This window comes from Lissotriton vulgaris, chromosome 7 (genome assembly GCF_964263255.1).
Source record: "Lissotriton vulgaris chromosome 7, aLisVul1.2, whole genome shotgun sequence".
Lineage (NCBI taxonomy): Eukaryota > Metazoa > Chordata > Amphibia > Caudata > Salamandridae > Lissotriton > Lissotriton vulgaris.
This window is the reverse complement of record NC_141695.1, coordinates 198768207-198783538: the sequence shown is the minus strand read 5'-3', so window position 1 is coordinate 198783538 and position 15332 is coordinate 198768207.

The window sequence follows — 15332 nt, the reverse complement described above, 5'->3', positions numbered from 1 at the left end:
ATCAAGCTGGTATCCAAAGATATTAGGAGAGGTCACCTCACCCACTATTTATTGTGGCATACGTCCTCAATTGTGACCGCTCCAGGTTAAGGTAGGTAAAATCATCTTGACTGGCTTTAACAATCCTGGGAGTTCCTGATAAATTTCAGCTAGATAAAAGCAGAGATCCAGATGTGTTATAAAAATATCTTGGGGTATACTGTAAAAGTATGTTCGAGGCATATGAGCTGTAGATTATATACTTTTGCATAGATCACCATCTGGTGTTGGGCTCGGATGTTTGTAGTCACGAGATAGGTGACTCCTCCTTACGGTGATAGTGCCCATGGGCATCTACTCCATCACCATATTGGTTTTTTCCGCCATCGGGTTCAGATGTGATTTGCTGCGCTCCGGGTCGTTGTTGGGCTCGGACCCCCCTTCGACGCGCAATCACTCACCACTCGAAGGTATTGTCTCGTTCGCCTTTCCCTTCCGACATGCATGTTCGGAAAATATAAAATCCTCAGCCTAGATCTTCAATGCAGCCTGTTGGGCCTATCCGCGCCAACCACGCGAGCAGTCAATGGAAAGGACTCCTTTTAAAACATACCCCAGGTGTGGTGCTAAGTTCCCACAAGCGGACTTTCACGAAGTTTGTCATCTCTGCCACTCCCCGGAGCACGTAGACAAGATCTGCAAGGCCTGTGCATCTTTCAGGTCGAAGAAAACCATCCGTGACCGTCCTGTTCGACGTCGCAAAATGTCCAGCAGAAGCAACTCGGTTCCGGACATCTTTGGAGCAGATCTCAATGTCCATCCGGAACAACAAGCTGATGAAGGAGAGATCTCCGTCTCTGAGGCAGACGGCTCAAACATCGAAAACCAGACAGTCATCCCGGCTCAAGGGTCCGTGAGTACCAAGACCCCTCTCATAACAAATCCCAATCAAAAGGCTCCGGTAACACCTTTGCCCTCGGGCTCAGATCGACACCAGCAGCACATTTCAGACACCCCGCCCTCGGGCCCGGCTATGAAACAAAAAGAAAAGACCTCGGGCTCGAGCCAACCCCATTCCGGTGCAGACAAGTCACGGCTGCTCCGAAGCCCAAAACTACACCTGTGCCACACCCTTCTTCGTCTGCACTGAAAACAACTTATTTTCATATTCCCATTCAGCCCACTCACAGGAAATATCTCAGGTTCTCGAGTATTAAATCTTTCATAGATTCACATGCTTGTATCTTCCCCATCATCATGGTGGTAGTCTCGTGGTTAAAAGAAATAGCAGTAAAAGAAAAAAACTGTATAGGTACTATAGACTTTGGTATCCCAGTATCCTCATCTGAAAGAGACACGTTAGTGATAGATTCCTTACCTTAGAATATCCCCAGGCGTCAGACTGGATCCGGAAAGTTTTGCGTAGCAGTACCCTTGCGCGTCGGTAGGCGTCGTCTGCGGCTCCGCGTCCGTCGTGGGCGCCGTGATGATGTCGTCGGAGTACTTAGACGCCGCCTCCGCGTGCCGATGTCAGTTCTTCTTTTTTCCGCGCCAGCCAGCGCAGATCTGGAAAGAGCAGTTCCCTAGTCACTTTTTGACTAAACGTTTGTGATCTTTTGATCCGATTCGAAGTCTTTACGACTCCGAAGGTGCCGTTAGGGATGCCCGGATTCAAGCATTGCGACGAGTGCGACCGTACCATGTCGGTCACGGATCCCCACCGCTTGTGCCTGATGTGTTTGGGCGTCGACCATGACGACGAGGCCTGCTCCGACTGTCGGGCCCTTTCGAGGAAGGCCAGGCAGGAGCGGTCCCGCAGGCGACTCGAAATCCGCCAGTCGGCCCCGCGCCGTGTGAGGTCCCGGTCCCACGGGAGGTCGAGGGACAGGTCACGGGGACGGAGCAGTCACAGCTCCGTGAGTCGGCGCCACTCCTCCGGGTCCAAGTCGTCCGGTAAGAAGCATAAGAAGTCGAAGAGACATCATCGCTCTTCTGGCTCCCCCCGACGCTCGCGCGATGCGGCCGGGGGTTCGGGTGACACCGCCCACGCGGCTCCTTGGGAGTCGCGGGAACCGCGTTCGGCCCCATACCCCCCGGTCCCTGAGCTTAACGCGACGCCGGAGGAGATAGAGCGTTTCCTCATGGCCATGAGGTCCCTTTCTCCTCCGACGGGTTCCGCGGCGCCTTCGGGCCCAGTGAACCCGTCTGGGGGCCCTAGTGGGTCGGGGGCTACGACCCAGACGCCGTCGGGTGCTTCGGTCTCGACGCCGCCGGCGCCTTTGGGCCCGGCGCCGCAGGGCCCCACGATCCCGACACCGCCGGTGCCCTCGGGCCCGGCGCCGCAGGGTACAGCGGCCCCGGGGTCGTCGGCGCCTTCGGGCCCAGCGCCGCAGGGCACCGCTGGACCCTCCTCGGGCGATGGATCGTCACCAGTGGACCTTACGACCCCCCCGGCGTCGGTCCGTGTGGTGTCCCCTCCGGCGTCGTCCTCGGGCGGCGCCGTCCCCGATGCCTCCTCTCTATCGGTTCCGACGTCGGGACGAAGCCTATCGGCGCCGCTCTCGACGCCGTTCGGAGATTTTCATTTCTATGAACCGTCCCCATTCACTTATGACCCTGAATCTCAGGAGATGGGGGAAGAGGAGAATTGGGAGGGGTCTGAGGACCCCCTGCCAAGGGAGTGTCAGTCTAGCATGGACTGGACAGGAGACCTTGGGGAGGCCAGTGGCCTGGACACCTCTCCAGACACTGGATTCGTCTCTCCTCCTACCGTGGCTTCGGAGGAGGGTGCTACTTATAGCGTGGTGTTGATGAGGGCTGCTAAGGCCTTGGGCCTTGAGCTCCCCGTCGCGGCCGTGAGGACTAACCTCCTCACTGAGGTCCTTAAGCCGCAGTCATGCTCCATGGAGCCTCTGCTGCCGTTTAATGAGGCCTTGACGGACGTTCTTTTGGGCACTTGGTCCAGGCCCGCTACAGGTTCGCCTGTAGATAGGAACGTGGCCAGACGCCACCGCCCGGCCCCGGGCGACCCATGTTTCCTGTCCACCCACCCCACCCCGAGAGTCTGGTTATCCAGGCCTCTAAGTCCTAGACCGCATTCCCGATGGCTTCCCCCGATCAGGAATCCAAGAGGTACGAGGCCTATGGCAAGAAGGTGTTCTCGTCCCTTAGCTTGGGACTGCGGTCTTCCAACACCGCATGCCTCTTGGGCCGTTACACCCACTCTCTGTGGGAAACGGTGGCGGAAGTGCTGCCAGAGTGTCCGTTGGAGGTACGGGCCAAACTCGGCCAAGCCCTAGTGGAGGGCCGGGACGCAATCAGGTGCGGACTGGATACTACTGACTCGCTGGGCAGAGCGATGGCTACGACGGTGGCGATACGACGCCACGCCTGGCTGAGATCCGCCAACTTCTCTGCAGACGTCCAAAATACACTCATGGACATGCCGTTCGATGGCCGTCGCCTCATTGGCGACAAGGCAGACCACGCGCTTGAGCGCTTTAAGGACTCCAGGGCTACAGCCAAGTCCTTGGGCCTCTCGGCCCCGCGCCAGCAAGTGGGTGCCTTTCGCTCCTTTCGTGGCCAAGGAAGGGGCGCCCCCACACGTGCCGCCAGCCACTCGCCGCAAACTGTCGTCCAGCGCGGCGGCGGCCGTGGAAACTGCCGTGGAGGCGGTCGGGGGAACAAGCGGAGCCAGTCCACACCTGCCCCCGCAGCATCCGCCTCTAAACCCTCCTAGTCCGTGCTTTTCGGACCATGTGACGCCAGTGGGAGGCAGGGTTGGCCATCACCACTCTCACTGGCGCACAGTCACTTCGGACAGGTGGGTGCTGCAGATCGTCCGAAGGGGCTACTCCTTCCCCTTCGAGACGACCCCTTAAGCCATGCCACCGCAACACCACCGCGTATCGGGGGATCACTTGCGGCTCCTGCAGGAGGAAGTTTCGGCCCTCTTGGCCAAGGGGGCCATCGAGCGCGTTCCTGGGCCAGAAGTAGGACGTGGTTGCTACTCCCACTACTTCCTGGTACCCAAGAAGGGCAAAGGGGGCCTACGCCCTATCTTGGATCTGAGGAACGTCAACGGCTTCCTCTGGAAGGAGAAGTTCAAAATGCTGACTCTGGCTCAGGTCTTGGCTGCCCTAGACCCAGGAAACTGGATGGTAGCGTTGGACTTGCAGGACGCATATTTCCACATCCCCCGTCCTGCCGGCCCACCGGCGTTAACTGCGGTTCACGGTAGGCCTCGAGCACTTTCAGTTCACCGTGCTCCCCTTCGGCCTTACCAGCGCCCCACGGGTGTTCACGAAGGTGATGGCGGTGGTCGCAGCTCATCTGCGCAGGTTAGGGGTCTCAGTCTTCCCCTACCTAGACGACTGGTTGTTGAAGGCGGGCTCGCCCCAGGCAGTCGTCAGCCACCTCCAGACTACGGCGGATCTCGTGCACCTGCTGGGATTTTCCATCAATGTGCCGAAGTCACACCTGTGCCCCTCTCAGAAGCTCCTTTTCATCGGAGCGGTTCTCGACTCGGCGCAGTTTCGGGTTTACCCGCCCGAACAGCGGGTTCGGGATATACAGGCTCTGATTCCGATCTTCGGGCCGTTATCCCGGGTTTCGGTCAGGTTGACGCTGCGGCTTCTGGGGCTGATGGCCTCCTGCATCCTTCTGGTGCATCACGCACGGTGGTGGATGCGGGCTCTGCAGTGGGACCTGAAGTTTCAGTGGGCCCAGCACCGGGGCAACCTGTCCGACCATGTCCTGATCTCGGAGGGCACTGCGAGACAGCTGCAGTGGTGGCTCATGGACCGCGATTGGGTCAACGGCAGATCCCTCTCCCTTCCCCAACCGGAGCACGTAGTTGTGACGGAAGCGTCCCTCCAGGGCTGGGGAGGCCACTTGGGAGAGGCGGAGATCAGAGGACTCTGGTCTCCGGCGGAGTCCGGGCTCCATATCAACCTGTTGGAGCTGCGGGCGATTCGTCTGGCACTGAAAGCATTCCTCCCGTCTGTCCGAGGGAGTGCAGTGCAGGTGTTCACGGACAACACCACCGCCATGTGGTACTGCAACAAACATGGCGGAGTGGGGTCGTGGACCCTTTGCCAGGAGGCTCTGCGTCTCTGGCAATGGCTGGAACATCAGGGCGTGACTCTGGTGGTTCAACACCTGGCAGGTTCTCTGAACGCCAGGGCGGACGAACTCAGCCGTCGGGGCTCGATGGATCACGAATGGCGTCTGAACTTGGACGTGGCGCAAGGCCTCTTTCTGCGATGGGGAGAGCCTTGGTTAGATCTATTCGCCACCGAAGAGAACACGCAATGTCATCAGTTCTGCGCGTTGGAATTTCCAAGGCGGCACTCGCTCGGAGACGCTTTTCGTCGCGAGTGGAGCTGCGGTCTGTTGTACGCCTTTCCGCCTATACCTCTTCTGCCCAGAGTGCTGAAGAAGATAAAGCGCGACCGGGCACAAGTCATCCTTGTGGCTCCGGACTGGGCACGAAGGTACTGGTATCCCGAGCTACTCAGTATGTCAGTCGATCCCCCGGTTCGTCTGCCTCTTCAGGAGGACCTTCTGTCGCAGCAACAGGGGACGGTCCTCCACCCGAACCTGTCCAGTCTCCACCTCCATGCTTGGAGATTGAGCGGCGACAGTTGAGGCCATTTGAGTTGCCTCCTGAAGTTTGCAACATCATTCTGGCAGCCAGGCGTCCCTCCACAAAGACGGTATACGCCTGCAGGTGGAACAGATTTGTGGCATGGTGCACAGCAAAGGCTGTGGATCCCCTCAATGCCCCTCTCTCTGAGGTTATTCTCTTCCTTCTTTCTCTTGCCCAGCAGGGCTCTGCTCTGGGCACTATCAAGGGCTATCTTTCGGCTCTTTCGGCCTTCCTGAGGCTGCCTGACCAGCCTTCTTTGTTCAAGTCCCCTATCGTAAACAGATTCCTGAAGGGCATCACTCATACCTTTCCTCCTGTTCCCTTCGTGATGCCTCAGTGGGACTTGAACCTGGTTCCAACATTTCTGATGTGCGCTCCCTTGGAGCCACTTCACAACTGTCCACTTTGCCTTCTTTGTTTGAAGACTGCCTTCCTGGTAGCCATCACCTCTGCCAGGAGAGTGAGTGAGCTCCAGGCTTTATCTTGTAAGCCTCCTTTCCTTTCAGTCCATCCGGACAAGGTTGTTTTGGGGACTAGGCCCTCCTTCTTGCCTAAGGTGGTCACGGCCTTCCACATTGGGCAGTCCATCACATTGCCCACCTTCTTCCCGCCTCCACACCCCTCGAGAGAGGAGGAGAGGCTCCACCGTCTGGACCCAAAACGTGCGCTCTCGTTCTATCTGGATCGCACGCGCCAGTTCCGGGTGGATGATCAACTCTTTGTTGGGTACGCGGGCGCTAAGAAAGGGAAAGTGGTGCACAAGAGGACCATTTCTCGATGGATTATCATGTGCATCCAGGCGTGTTACTCCTTGGCTAAGAAGGAACCCCCTGTTGGCTGAGGGCTCATTCCACTCGAGCCACGGCCACTACAACTGCCTTGGGCCGAGGTGTGCCCTTGCAGGACATTTGCCAGGCAGCTACGTGGGCCTCGTTGCACACGTTTGCAAGGCACTACTGCCTTGACAGTCAAGTCCGGAGGGACGGCTACTTCGGCCGTTCCGTTCTCCAGGACTTTCTGGTGTAAATATTGGTTCGCAGACCCACCACCACGGGGATGGTATTGCTGGGGTATCTATTCTAAGGTAAGGAATCTATCACTGACGTGTCTCTTTCAGATGCACAAGTTACTACTTGTGTAACGATATATCTGTAAGAGACATTAGTTAGTGATAGATTCCTTACCGACCCACCCATCCTCCCCGTTCTGCGAACCGATATCTAGGGTTAAGGTCATCCCCTTTCAGGGCCCTAGTTTCTTGGCACCAGTGTCGGTTTATGTCATGGCTCTGCGCTTCTGGCGCGGAAAAGCTGTGGCTAAGAACTGACGTCAGCACGCGGAGGCGGCGTCTAAGTACTCCGACGTCATCACGGCACCCACAACGCCGACGACTGACGCGGAGCCGCAGACGACGCCTACCGACGCGCAAGGGTACTGCTACGCAAAACTTTCCGGATCCAGTCTGACGCCTGGGTTCTAAGGTAAGGAATCTATCACTAACTAATGTCTCTTACAAATATATCGTTACACAAGTAGTAACTTGTGCGTTATGTGGACCAAATGTCAGCCAATGAGACGCCAGCCCTGAGTTCACACTCCCTAGCAGAGCCATCATACCTCAGATTTCCAACCGTCGTGTGAGGAGTTTCCCTTGGTTGAACCTTTGACCTGTATTTTACAGCAGTTCCTTCTTGATCTGAGGTATTGTCTTTTTAAGTTTTCTTCAAAATGTCTAAAGGCTCTAAAAATAGACTTTTCAGACCCCATAGATCTTGTGGGCAGGCCAGGTTGTTCTCTAAGGACCCACACAAGGATTGTTTATACTGCCTCTATCCAAAGCACGTCCCTATGGAGTGCAAACATTGTATGACATTCTCAGCAAAGACACTTAAGGATAGAGAGGCACATCTGTTATTGTGGCTCCAAAAGAAAAAGGCCACTTCAAAATCTGACGATGATTCTAAAGCTCACTCTTCAAAACGCAAAGGAGGAGCTACTGAGGCAAAATCTGATTTAAAACGAGTATTGATAATGCAATAGGTCTCGGCCTCATTTAAGTTAAATCAATTCTGTTTGTAATTAGGTGGCTTTTTAGCTTTGCTTTTATTAGTGTTTTTCAAACTCGTGCATAACATGCATATGTATGCATATATGTATGCATGCATTTATATTTGTATTTATATAGATATGCAGATTATTTATATGTTTATGTATGTATATATATATTTATATATATACACATACATATATAAATTCATATATATGTGTGCGCATAGAGGTAGAGAGCGGTAGAGAGTAGAGATTGAGTAATAGTGTGAGTAGTAGATAGAGTGAGTAGTTGAGTAGTAGAGAGCGAGTAGTAGAGTGAGTTGTAGAGAGCAGTGGAGAGTGAGTAGCAGAGAGTAGTAAAGGGAGTAGGAGAGCGAGAGTAGTAGAGCAGTAGAAAGTAGTGGAGAGTGAGCAGTAGAGGTGACCTGACCTCTGGTCACGCCGCACGGCTCCCCCTGTGCGTCCGTGACTCCCTCGTGCTGCCTGGAGCCCGCCGCTGGTGTGCCCCTGGGACTGGTATTCTTGTAAAGTGTTTGTGGCATTATTTTTGTTTCGTTCATTGTGCTGATCTGTTCTTCCCTTAATTTCCTTGACATCCCCTTGACCCCCCCCCCCCGCCCCACGCTTCCTGCCGCTGCTCCCCTGCGCGTTTTGCCTTCTGTAACCCTTCCCTCGCCCATTGGCCGCCCCGCTCCCACCTCCCAGCTGCTCCTCCCTCCCACTTGTCCTCTTATGGAGGAAGCCACGCGGCAGTGGTTGTGACCTGGCCTCTGGTCACCTCACACGCCGCACGTCTCCCCCTGTGCGTCCGTGACTCCCTCCTGCTGACTGGAGCCCGCCGCTGGTGTGCCCCTGGGACTGGTATTCTTGTAAAGTGTTTGTGGCATTATTTATATTTGGTTCATTGTGCTGATCTCGGTTGTTCTTCCACTGATCCCCTTAGCAACTTCTTGCACCCCTTGACCCCGCCCCACGCTTCCCTCTGCTGCTCCCCTGCGGCCCGCCCGCTTTTGCCTTCTGTAACCTTTCCCTCGCCCATTGGCCGCCCCGCTCCTGCCTCCCAGCTGCTCCTCCCTCCCACTTAGCCTCTTATGAAGGAAGCCGTGCCGAAGCGCCAAAGGCAAGCCCGTCAGCACCACAACCCCTGGCCCCCGCCGCACCCAAAGCACCCGACTGAGATACGACTCCGCCGCCCTCAACGCACTCAACACCGGACGAACAACCGCCTGCTACTGAGCCACCCCGAAGGGAACCAATGGACCCTTCACCTGTCAAGCCTGCAAATGCACATGCCTCCGAACCTGCAGACCACCCACCGGACCTCACAACAACCATCTCAAGTGCATCCTCCTCAACACACGCTCCGTCCACAACCACGCTGTCAAACTGTGGGACCTCCTGGACACAACGGCACCAGACGTCGCCTTCCTCACGGAAACCTGGATGAATGCTTCCTCGGCCCTAGAAATCGCCATAGCCGTCCCGGACGACTACAAGATCACCCGGAAGGACCGCGTCAACCAAACCGGAGGAGGAATCGCCATCGTCTACAGGAACACCATCAACATCACGACCATCACCGAAGACACACTCTCCGCCGCCGAACACCTACACTTCCAGATTTAAACCGACCACATGACCACCCTTAGAGGAACGCTCATCTACAGACCCCCAGGCCCACGTACACAATTCAGCGAAACCATCGCCGAGTTAATCAGCCCACACGCCCTAGCCTCTCCAGAATGCATCCTCCTCGGGGACCTAAACTTCCACCTGGAGAAAAACAGCGGCAACACCACCACCACCCTGCTTGACAACCTCGCCAACCTCGGACTCAAGCAACTGGTGAACACCCCCACCCACATCGCTGGCCACACACTCGACCCCATCTTCTCCACCAGCAACCACGTCTCCTTCAGCCACTCCTCCGGACTACACTGGACCGACCACAGATGAATCCACTTCACCTTCGAAAAGAATACTTCCCACCATCGCACGCAACAAATCCCCTGCAGATGCTGGAGCAAAATCACCACAGACCAGCTCCTCTCATCGCTGAGCCAGAACCCACCAGCCAACACCGCTGACACCAACAACGCAGCCTACAACCTCACACAGTGAATCACCAACTGCGTCGACAACCTCGCACAGCTAAAGAACCCCCCCAGGCAGGACCATAAACAGGAAAACCTTTGTTCAGATGCCCTCAAAGAAATCCTGCCGAACCCTCAAAAAAATCCTGCCGAACCCTCAAAAAATCCTGGCGCCACGAACAAACTACAGAAAACATGACAGCCCTCAAGATCGCCACCCGCGTACACCACCAGCTGATCCGCACCACCAAAAGGACATCATTCAAAGAGCGACTAGACAACAACGCCCACAACAGCAAGAAACTCTTCAACATCGTCAAAGAGCTCTTCAACCCCAGCGCCAGCAACAACCACATCACACCGTCACAAGAACTCTGCAACTCCCTTGCCACGTTCTTCCACGGAAAGATCGCAGATATACACAACAGCTGCGGACCCGATATTCCGCCTCCAGTCACCGAACCAGCGGCCCCCACCACCACTCTGCGCCTGGACCCCGATCAGCTCTGAAGACACCTCCACCGTCATGAACTCCTTCCACTCCGGCTCCCCCTCGAACCCTTGCCCCTATCACATCTTCAACAAAGTCGACACCATCATCGCACCCCATCTCCGGAACGTCACAAACATCTCGTTCGCGTCGGCCACCTTTCCCGAGAGCTGGAAGAACGCAGAAATCAACGCCCTTCTGAAGAAACCCACAGCGGACCCCAAAGACCTCAAGAACTTCCTCCCCATCTCTCTTCTTCCCTTCCCGGCCAAAGTCATCGAGAAAACCATCAATAAACAGCTGACTGCTTTTCTTGAGGCAAACAACTCGCTCGACCCATCCCAGTCCGGATTTTGAGCAAACCACAGCACCGAAACTGCCCTCATCGCAGTCACCGACGACATCAGGACCCTGATGGACAACGGAGAAACAACCGCCCTCATCCTCCTGGACCTCTCGGCAGCCTTCGATACCGTATGCCATCGCACCCTAATAACCCGCCTCTTCATCACTGGGATCCAAGGAAAGGCCCTGGACTGGATCACCTCGTTCCTCTCCGAGAGTACCCAGAGAGTCCGCCTCCCTCGCTTCTGCTCAGAAGCCACTGAGATCATCTGCGGCGTACCCCAAGGATCCTTTCTCAGCCCAACCCTCTTCAATATCTACCTGATCACCCTCGCCGCCATTGCACGCAAACACAACATCATCTCCTACGCTGACGACACCTGCCACCGCCAAAACCAACCTACAGGAAGGAATGAAAGACGTCGCAGAATGGATGAAGCTCAGCCGCCTGAAGCTGAACTCAGACAAGACGGAGGTCCTGATCCTTGGACAATCCCTTTCCGCCTGGGACGCCTCCTGGTGGCTCTCAGCACTGGGCTCCGCCCCAACACCCTCTGACCACGCACGCAACCTGGGATTCATCCTGGGCTCCTCCCTCACGATGACCAAGCAAGTCAACGCCATCTCGTCATCGTGCTTCAACACCCTACGCATGCTCCGAAAGATCTTCCGGTGGATCCCCACTGAAACCAGAAAGACGGTCACCCAGGCCCTCGTCACAAGCTGACTGGACTACGGAAACGCCCATACGCAGGAACCACCGCCAAACTTCAGAAACGACTACAACGCATTCAGAACGCCTCTGCACGACTCATCCTCTACATCCCTCGCCACAGCCACATATCCGCCTACCTGAGAAACCTGCACTGGCTCCCCGTCAACAAGAGAATCACATTCAGGCTCCTCACCCACGCACACAAAGCACTCTACGACATGGGCCCCGAATACCTCAACAGCCGCCTCTCGTTATACACTCCCACCCGCCAGCTCCGCTCCGCCAGCCTCGCCCTTGCCACCGTCCCACGGATCCACAGAACCACCACCGGAGGAAGAACGTTCTCCTACCTGGCGGCCAAATCATGGAAGTCCCTCCCCGCACACCTACGAACGACCCAGGACCATCTCTCCTTCAGGAAACACCTCAAGACCTGGCTTTTCGAGCAGCAGTAGCAACACCCCCCCCCACCCCAACCCCCCCCCCCTTTCAGCGCCTTGAGACCCTCACGGGTGAGTAGAGCACTCTATAAATGTTTTGATTGATTGATTGATAGAGAGTGAGTAGTAGAGAGTCCGCAATAGAGAGAGTAGTAGAGCAGTAGAGAGAAGTGGAGTGAGTAGTAGACCAGTAGAGACTGAGTAGAAATGAGAGAGTAGTAGAGTAGTACAGAGTGAGTAATAGAGTAGAGCGTGAGTAGTAGAGAGTGAGCAGCTCTACTGACCTGGTTTCTCTGACTCTAGAGCAGCTCTGCTGACCTGGGTCTCTGGCTCTAGAGAGGCTCTGCTGACCTGCTTCTTAGGCTCTAGTGCAGCTCTGCTGACCTGGTTCTCTGGCTCTACAACGGCTCTGCTGACCTGGTTCTCTGGCTGAAAGCAGCTCTGCTGACCTGGTTCTATGGCTGTGCAGCATTTCTGCTGACCTGGTTCTCTCCCTCTAAAGCAGCTCGGCTGACCTGGTTCTCTCCCTCTAATGAGCTCCGCTGACCTGGTTCTCTCCCTCTAATGAGCTCTCTGGCTCTAGAGCAGCTCTGCTGAGCTGGTTCTCTGGCTCTAAAGCAGCTCTGCTGACTTAGTTCTCCGGCTCTAAAGGCTCTGACCATCCAAACATATCTCTGCAGTCCAACCCCGCCTCACACTAAATATACTAGTCAGCTCATCATCATGCGCAAATGAATGCATGAATCGTTTGCTTTAAAAAGCTAAACACCAAAGAGATAAGGTGCGTTGATGATGCAGCAGAATGCCACATTTTGCGATGGTGGGGGGGCTGAAACAGGAGAGGCTGTCAGCGGCCATTTCAAGCGAGTGGACAGCACTGCAAATTAGAAAAAAAGTGCTTTGAGTCCTTTAAAGGAATGAGTGTAAATCTGCCCATAAATGATCCTATCCCAGTGGGCGTGCCTAAAAGGAGACAGGTTAGCAACAAAGAATGCATGGCTTCTTGGAATCGTATTGATTCCAAGAAGTCTTGTATTTATTTATTTTATTTTTAAACTTGTAAGGCGCACAGCTACCCAAAAAGGGTTTCCCGGCGCCGAGACACAGCACAGAAGAATGGTATGGGGTTCGCAGGGTCGTTCTTGTTATTGCTCGAACAACTAGGTTTTGATGTTTTTCCTGAACCTAGCGTAGTTTTCCTCCTTGTGAATATGGGGAGGGAGTGCGTTCCAGAGAGTTGGTCCTTGGTGTGAAAAGGATCTACCTCCCATTCGAGCAGCGCATGTGCCGAGACCTAAAAATGAGTAAATCTAAGGAAAAGGAGTCTTCTTCCTCCTCTCTGCCTCATACTCCTGTCAAAAAATCCTCAGAGACAAGGTCTCCATCGTCTAATCGGTTGACGAACAAAAGAGTTTCTACGACCATTCCGTCGACAAAGACCGCGCCGGCGATAGTTACGACTACTACCTTGTTGACGGTGATTACGACGATGACACAGTCGAAGGTTGGGTCGTTGACAACACCGTCGATGACCTGTACGGAGACATCGCGGACTACTACTTTTTTGACACCGTCGTTGATTTCGTCTACGATCTCTCCGCCAACGACAACTTTTAAATCTCCACTGAAAAGATCACTGACGATGATCTCTACTAAAAGGTTACCCCCCGTCAACAGGTTCGTCAACGGAGAGATCTGGCAATTCAGAATTTACTTCTTGGACAATAGTTTCTCCACTGCCTCCGTCAAATCTTCATGAGATGCAGGAATCTTAAGAGGAAAGTCCATATGGGGTCGCATACAGCCCTGCTCAACTGAAAATTAAAAGTCAGGACACTGATGAGGAGGAATATCAAGAAGTGCAGGAGGATTTCTCTTTTAAAAATCGACCTCTAACCGGTTCAAAAAGATATGAGTCTTTTCAACAATCCTACGACTATGAGGAGGAGGAGGATGAGGATAACGCCCCTAGTGTCAGAGAGGAGTCTGTGTCCATGCCTCTATCACTGGTATCGGATCTCAGGAGCATGATTAACTATTACTATTGTCGCTTCCCTGAAGCTAATGCCTCTTCTGTGGAAGTTCCAAGTAAGCAGCTACCACTCTCGCAGTCTCTGCCTCCGGTGCAGAAGGTGCCAACTCCAAGGGTCATTACCATCAGAAATGACTTAACTGACAGTGAGGTTGAAGACCAACCTGAGGAAGGAGAACTGAGCCAAGATGAGCCTGTGGACGATAAATGGGACCAATATATTATTCCATCGCCATCACCCTCCCCCGAGACATCTCCACCAGAGGACATCCTGGGATTCCATGAACTTATGGAAAAAGCGTCCAAGAGGTTCAATCTTCCGGTTAAGGAAACTGAATGTTTCCTATATAATTTTAAAGAGTCTTCTTGGAAATCACTAAGGACAATTCCCATGGTAAAACATATGGGAGGAGGGATTGAAAATTATGAAGACTCCAGCTTCCGTCACAGCCTCTGTTCCTAGAATAGAGGAGGAGTACCAGGCTCCCGAAACCTCTCCGGCATTCCTTATTGGTCATCCCCGGCCAGAGTCTGTGGTGATGCAAGCTGCACAAAGATGATCAAAGAATCCATCAGCTACATGTTCAGCTCCTCCTGACAAGGAAGGAAGGAAACTTGATGGAACAGGCAAACGCTTTGCAGTAATGGCAGCAGCTTCTATTAAAGCATCCAGTGCACTCGCCATAATTAGCTGTTTCAACAGGCAAATGTGGTCGGAAATAGCTCCTCTTTTATCACATCTATAAGAGGATAATTTTACAGGACGGAACTAGAGCAGCTTCAGAATCCATGGATATAGCCAAGGACATAGCAGTAGCGTTCAGACAAATGGCAGGAGCCATAACACTTTGCAGGGAGGGATGGCTTAAGGCTGCCTCATTCAGAACAGAAGTACAGAGTAAGATAGTAGACATGCCCTTCTGAGAGAATGTATGAGGCAGCCACGTGGATGATGCCCTGTAAGGTATTAAGAAAGATACCGATACGGTGAGGGTATTAGGTTCACTGCAGCAAGGCAGATTTCAGTCCTTTTGTGGCAGAGGATCAAGAGGACACTTTCAACAGAGATCATCCTATCAGTCCAATAGGTACCAGCCGTACCATCAACAAGGGTACTGTCAGTATGCAAATACACAGCAATTTCGATCCTCAAATACGTCTTACCAGCAACAGTCCAGACGGAAAGCCATTGGCAAGAGAAAAATTACAGGATGCCAATCGAAGACTGTGACAACTCCAAGGCGCCAACCACCTCGTCTTTCCTCAGCCTCCATCAGACCCATTGCCTTACTTCCTATTACCACCAATGGCTGTCTAGAACATCGGATAGATGGGTGCTAGACATAATTTTTCAGGGTCAGACCCTAGAGTTCCTCTGCAAACCACCAGATCGTCCTCCCATTCACAGGAAACCGCAACATCTCTCGGTCCTTAAGGCGGACATTCTGTCGCTTCTGGTAAAAGGAGCAATAGAGGAGGTCCTTCAACAGCGAGGGAAAGGATTCTACTTGTTTATTTTTCCTCATCCGGAAAAACCAA